This window comes from Pteropus vampyrus, unplaced genomic scaffold (genome assembly GCF_000151845.1).
Source record: "Pteropus vampyrus isolate Shadow unplaced genomic scaffold, Pvam_2.0 Scaffold51, whole genome shotgun sequence".
Lineage (NCBI taxonomy): Eukaryota > Metazoa > Chordata > Mammalia > Chiroptera > Pteropodidae > Pteropus > Pteropus vampyrus.
Genome location: NW_011888832.1, coordinates 5,629,930 through 5,636,581, shown reverse-complemented (window position 1 = coordinate 5,636,581; position 6,652 = coordinate 5,629,930).

Below are 6,652 nucleotides of genomic sequence, written 5' to 3'. Positions count from 1 at the left end.
TCTCAGGTGGGGACCTGAGGCTCGGGGCACGGCCGCTCTCGCCTCAAATTGCTCAAACCGCTCATTGCGGTGCGTTTTCTCTGCCTCCAGCCGCCGTCTCGGGGCTTCTCATGGAGGTTTTTGGTGCTCGTTTTATTTTGTACTTTTTGAAAATTGTTCCAGCTTGAAGCTTCCAATTTCCGTGAAGTCATTGGAGGCAGGAGCCTGGCCTGACAGCGCCCCCACAGCCCCATCCTGTCAAGGGCTCCGCCGAGGCTGGGAGAGGGGCCCCCCGCACCCCGAGTGGCGCTGAGCTGAGGTTCATTGTTCGCCCTTCTGCTGCCTCCACGGCCAGAGCAGGAAGTTGTGGGTTCCAGATGTGACTCACTCTCATTAGGTAGCCGGTGGAAGGAGCCTTCACATGTGTGAGCCTGGATGCTGGCTGAGGCAAGGCAGGCGAGGGCCGGGCCACCTCCAAGCCGCCTCGGACCCTGGCCCAGCCGCCCAGGGGCCCTGGAGGAGAGCCAGGTAAAGCGGAGTGTGCGGACGGAGCGCCATCTGTGCTAGCAGCCCGGGCCTAAGGGGACCGCGGGACAGCATCCGCCGCCGGGCGGACCTGGCCTGGGCGAGGGCGGACGGGGTCTGCACTGGGGGTGAGGGAGGCTCTCGGGGCCTCCTGGGCAGACGGCCGGGCGGGCCGGCTCCTGGGTAAAGGACCAGAGACAGTTTGTCACTGGCCTTTCGCGGCCTGACAGGAAGGTGCCGTTTTGTTCCACGGTGCGGTTCACTTGGCCCGTTTCTCCTAGAATTCTGTGAACTGCAGACTCATGTCCGCGTCTCTTTCCAAGGCTGTAATTTCACGTGTACAAGTGCACTTTACTTTTCTCAGTGACAGTGAGAATTAGCGAGGGAAGGGCGAGTGAATTTATTTTATTAGGTTAAAAAAAAAATAAACAAAAAATCCCAGACTCTGAAAGTGATGCCAAGAGACAAGAAAACCAAACTGCCCCAAGAAAACGGAATAAGCTCCCACCCCTCCCACCCCTCCCACCCCTCCCACCCCGAGGCCCGGGGACTCGTATGTGCCACTGGGAGCAGGTCCTTCCAGATCTTTCTGCATATCGAACATGTGCACACAGACACAGGGAGAAGCAGGAGCCCCTCTCTTCCCTGTCACCGCTGGCGCAGAGTGGGGGAGAGGGGCTTCCTCCCTGGCCCTTGGGGAGGGGAGGGGGAGGGCAGCAGAGGGCTGGGCGGGCCTCCGAGTGACAGGCCCCTGGCCCCCAAGGCCTAGACAGGCGGCCGGAGGCCGGGCTGCCTCTGCCTGGAGTGGCTGTGTGACCCGTAGGCTGTCACTAGCGGCCTCGGCCACACAGGTGGACGATGTGAGTTGGGATGAGCCCAGCCTTTCTCGGAGTGGGGGTGCTGCTCCCCGGGGAGCCTTGGGGTGGTTTTAGCCTGGATGTGGATGACCAGGTTTAAAACGTGTTTGGGGTTTATTTTAATGTGTTCCAGGAACAAAAACCTTGTAAATGGGACCTTGAATCTGTGACTTCATGAGTGTGTTTTGCCTCGGACAAGGTTAGAGAAGCTTCTGGAGAGAGAAGCAAGGCGGCCTGAGGGGAAGTGTGAAGGGATTGGCCCTGCAGGAAGTGTGGGCGGCCGGGCCCCTCCCGGGAGGCCTGTCTGAGGCCTTCGTTTTTGCCCGGGCTGTGGGTCTGCCACCTCCACACGGGCCCCGGGCTTCCTGGGGTTTTCCTGAGGTGCGGGTGTGGGGGAGGGGAGGCCTGGGATGGCTCTGGACACTTGGCCCTAGGAAGGGGAGGTGTGAGCTTCGAGGGGGAAGTCGCCGGTGGCAGTTTATGGAGGAGCGGCTGTTTACTGGTGGCCATTTTCCGGGGGGGTTGGGGTGAGGGGGGATCTCGCAGGGCCTCTGTGGGCCTGGGGAGGGGGCGCGTTGGTGAGACAGGTGGCAGTGGGGCCTCCGAACAGGCCAAAAGTGCTTTGCAGAGGTCTGATTTGTCGTCGCTTTGGGGACGTTGCAGCTTGTGACTGTTGGTTAAACGCACCCCCTCCTCCCCCTCTGCCCTGTGTGGTAGGTGTCATCCGCCCCTAGCAGGGCACCGTCTTGTCCTGGGGCACACAGCACGCCGGTCCCCGGGGCGTCCACTCACACACGCCACCCCTCCTGGAGAACCGCTTGTCTGCATAGGGGCTGGGCAGGGTGGGGCGAGGCTCACCAGGGGCTCTGGTGGCTGTGGAGGGTGGCTGGGGGGTGGCCCTCACTGGGGCGTCAGGAACCAGATTCCTCCGAGGGAGGCCCCGCCCCGGCCCCTCGTCTATACCGGCTGCAGGGCGGCTGGGGCTGAGTCAGGCCCTGTGTTCTGGACACGCACTCCAGTCCTGCCTCTGCTGGGAGGCCCTCTGGGTGTCCCACCCGCCATCACCGGGGACCGCTGCGAGGTGGCCAGTGGCCCGACCCTCCGCCCTGTTCCTTCCCCACTGCCGTCCCGGAGGCGGAGGGTCCTGGGCCCTTCCCCCTGAGCTGATCTCAGCGGCCCGCAGCCCATTGCCCAGGCGGAGGGCGGCGCTCAGCCCCCCTGGGGAAGTGTCGAGCCTCCGAGGGAGCAGGCAGAGCGGGTCCCACTGGACGCCTGTGTCGGAGTGGCTGCGTCTGGCCTTCTGTGGGGTCGGGTCTCGGGCTTGGGACGGAGGTGCCGGTGGTGGGCCTTTTGGGTGTTTACTATGATTAAAAAGACTCATGTAGCCAAGAGCTGGGACTCGGTTTGGCTCGTTGACTGAGACCACTGGATCTGAGCAGCAGCCAAGAAGCAGGAGCTTCTGGAGCCCCCCGCCTCCTGGCAGAGCTGGCTGATGCTCAGGTGGTAGCCCGGGGCCAAGCCCACTCTGCCTCCTCCTAGAAGCGCGAGAAGTGACCAAGGACTGAGCCAGCTTCTTGCATCTGTGAAATGGGTCGCTCACGGTACCCAATGTGTCAGGCGGTCCTGGGATCAAGTGAGGACATGCACTTGCTGGCGGTGGTTGTCATTATCGCCATCACGTGGCTGCACGCGGGGCTCTGCTCTGCCTTTCCTGCCTTGGGTGGGAGGGTGGACATGCCAGCAGCCATTAGCATCCGGCTCGACCTGCCGCAGCCCATGAATTGCACAAGTGGCCACGTCACGGCGTTGCCCAATCCTGGACTCAGACCTGCTGGGCGACAGACGCAGCTTCCACTCCTGGTGTCCCCACATGCCCCACCCCACCCTGGGGGCCCTCCAGGCATTGGGCTGGGCCAGTGATAAGCCTTGGGCCGGAGGTGGGCTCAGCTTCTGCAGGTGACCCTTCTCCGCGTGACACCTGGGGCCGAGTTTTCTCCTGTCCTCTGCTCATCTCTTTGACAGGTGTCGTTCACGGGCATTTTCTGAGCACTGACCAGGTGGCGTGCTGGGAAGACTCTGAGTGGACCCGTTGTTGGGATGGGTAGGACGGCTGATGTTGGGCCTGGAGAAGAGGCCCGTGGGGGTCCTGGGTTCCCCCAACACACATACCTGATCAGTCTCTCCTGTCTGGGGCGTGTTGGAACCCCTTCTCTCAGATCCCCGGGTCCCCCAGTCCTCTCTCTCACGGCCTCTCAGGCGCTCTGGGCCGGGCTTGCCCCTCTCCTGCCTTTGCCAGTGCTCACACCCCCTCTTGACTGGTGTCCCCCACATGAGGGCTCTCACTTCAGGGCCCTCGACTCAGGAGAAGAGGGGACTCAAGTGTATCTGCTGCTCAGGCATCCACCTGGCAGCCTCCCCGTCCTCAGCTCTGTGTAGAGCCCCCCTCACTGTGTAGAGCTGGGGCTGGGGGACACCAGGAGCACCCTCCTTTCCACCCTCCCCTTTATGTCTCAGCCTGCACCCCTCCCCACGCTGACCAGCAGAAGGAATTACCTGTGACTGTGCCTGGGGGAAAGGAGCTAACTGAGGTCTTCGTCGCAGACACCCCAGTTCTCAGCCACGTTTCTGGCCCCCACGGCCCACCGCCCCCTGCTTCCTCCTGGGCCTGGCTGGGGCTGACGGAGCAGGGATGCTCGTGACCCGAGAGGTGGCACTTGCAGTCGGCCGTGTGGCAGACCCCGCTTTTGGGGAGCATGAGGCCCCTAGTGGGTGCATGCAGGCTGGTGCCAGCACCCCCCTGTCGGGACCCAGTGTACCCCAATGGGGGTGTCTCTGTCTTCGAGAGTCCAGACCCTTCTCTCTGCCTTGGTCTCACTGCCTCAGGCGCAGTGGACTTGGGTTGTTGGTTCCCGGCGCCACTGACCGGCACCGTGAGGAGAGAGGCCCAGCGTCCTGGGTGCAGCTGCTCTCTGCGCAGATGGGGAAACTGAGGCCCAGAGGGTTCCACAGCCTCAGAGCCAGCGTGAGTTTTCCTGGTTGGGGCTGTGATGGACGCACATTTTCCTGGTCTCACTCAGTGTGGGGGGCATGCGCTGAGGGCCAGTCGGGTCCTCCAGACCTCAGTCCCCACTCTCTGCAGTGGGCAGGCTGACTCTGCCTCCCATGGAGCTCTCTGCCAGGCGGGCCTGGGACCTCCCCGTCTGCCCTTCCTGCTCCTGCCTTCCCACACCTGTCTCCCTCGTCCCTCCCTCCCTCCTGTGGGAGGAGGAGCCCTTTGAAGTCTGGTGGAGGTGTTGCTTTGATGGGGTCTGGGGCTAACGGGCAAGCAGCCTCTTTTGAAACAGCCAGACTCCCAGGAGCCAGTGCTCAGGTCTCCTGGGGAGGGGGTGCCCTAGTGCCAGGCAGGGCCTGAGGCGGGGGAGCAAGGGAATAGAAGAGCTGCTTTTGGGGGGTGAGGTGACAGGAAATGGGACCGAGGCCCCTGGGACTTGAAGCGTGCCCGCCGTGCCCGTTGGCATCAGTGTCTCCTGCTGCCCACCCCCCGTGTCTGGAGCCAGCCGGGGTGACCCAGGTCTTGCAGTCCTCGTGTGCCAGCCTCTGCGTGAAGCCCTGAGCGTTAGGTACCGTTACGGGTCCATTCTGCGAGGAAGCCGAGGCCCAGAGAGCTTATGCGCCGGGCCCCAGGTCACACAGCTCCCCTGCTGAGGAGCTGGAGTTCAAGCCCTTGGGCTTCAGAGCCTGTGCTCTCAACCGCTAGGCCTCCTGCCGTCCGGGCGGCTCAGCCCGAGGCCACACCGTTGCCCACCTGGCGGTTCTTTTCCTCATGCGGCTCATTTGTTACACGTCTCCCCGTTCTCGCGCCTCCCCGCACCCCCGCCACGACCGCTGGGGGGACCCTGCCTGTGTTTTCTCGTGTCGTGTTGGTCTCTTGCCCCGCCCAGTGCACTCTGGGATGGAGGCCCGGGGCCCTGGGGGCCGGTGGTAGGTGCAGGACAGCAAGGTCCGCCTCCGTCCACATGCAGTTTCTGGGTTTCCAAGGAGTTTCTATAGCCAAAAGGTCACTTCACTGCCAGGATAGACTGGGGAGTGGGGACCGTTTTCATCCCCATTGCTCCAGTGAGAAACTGAGTCCAGAGAGGCAGGTGGCCGACCAGAGCTCATGCAGACAGGACTAGGGACCCCAGGGTTGGGGCCCAGCCCCTGACTGTCAGTGGCCCAGTCTGTGGAGCTTGGGGTTTGTGTGTTCCTGATGTGCCAGGCAGTGTCCGATCCTGGAAGCTGGGCAGGGCACGGCCAGACATCAGCCTTGGGGAGTGGGTGACAGGCCAGGTGCCCTGTGCTGTGGTGGGAAGTGCACCTGGGACACGGAGGTGGCTCGGCGTCCAGATCAGGAGGAAATCAGGCCGCCCTCCTGGAGGAGGTGGCAGCTGAGCCTGGCTCCGCAGGGCGAGCAGGAGTTTGCCAGGCAGAGGCCGTTTGAGGGTGGGAGGGTAGGCAGTGCTTTTAGGCTGCCAGAGCCTGGAGACCAAAGGGTGGGGCTTGTTTGGGGAACCGAAATAAGTCAAATCACACAGCCGTGAAGAACCTTTCGGCGGCGGGGGGGGGGTTTTTTGGCCAGGGGTTGGGCGGGCGGGGGTTTGTTTTTTTTTGGTTCCGGGCCGGTTGCGGGGGGCGTTGGGGGCCGTTCTTGGGGGGGCTTTGGTTTTGGGGGCGTTGGGGTTGTTGCGGCTTAGGCCGTTTGGCCGGCCTTTCGTTGCCCGGCGGGGGGTTGGTTGGGGGGGGGGGGGTTGTTGGAGGCAAGGGGTGAGGGGCCTGGGGCGGGGACTCGGCTCCGGGGACCGCTGTGGGGGGCAGGCCTGCCAGTCCCCGTCTGGCGCAGCTCCGGAAGCTGGGTGGAGGCTTGGGGGTTTCGTCGGCAGGGGCTGCTTCCCCCCGGCAGAAGGGCGTTGGTAGGCCCTGGGCCGGCCTTCACCAGGCAGCCCCGGTCCCTCGCATGCCCCCGTGGCCTCGCTCAGGAAGCCACAGGGAAGTGGGGTCTCAGCTCCTTGGCTTAGGGCTGGGCAGTGTGGGTGGCCGGCACAGCAGGGGCCCAATTGGAGCCTTTGGGCCAGGCAACGGCTTCACACAGCGATGCCTCGCTGGGCAGTGTGGATGGCTTGCTGAGTTCTGGGTCGGGGAGCCTTTCCCACTGGCCTCTGGCTACCTTCTCGGCTAGTCTGAGTGGGCAGCGACCTCCCACTGGAGGCCTTTCCTGCCGCTGGAGCAGTCGGGCCCAGAGAGGGTGAGGGGCA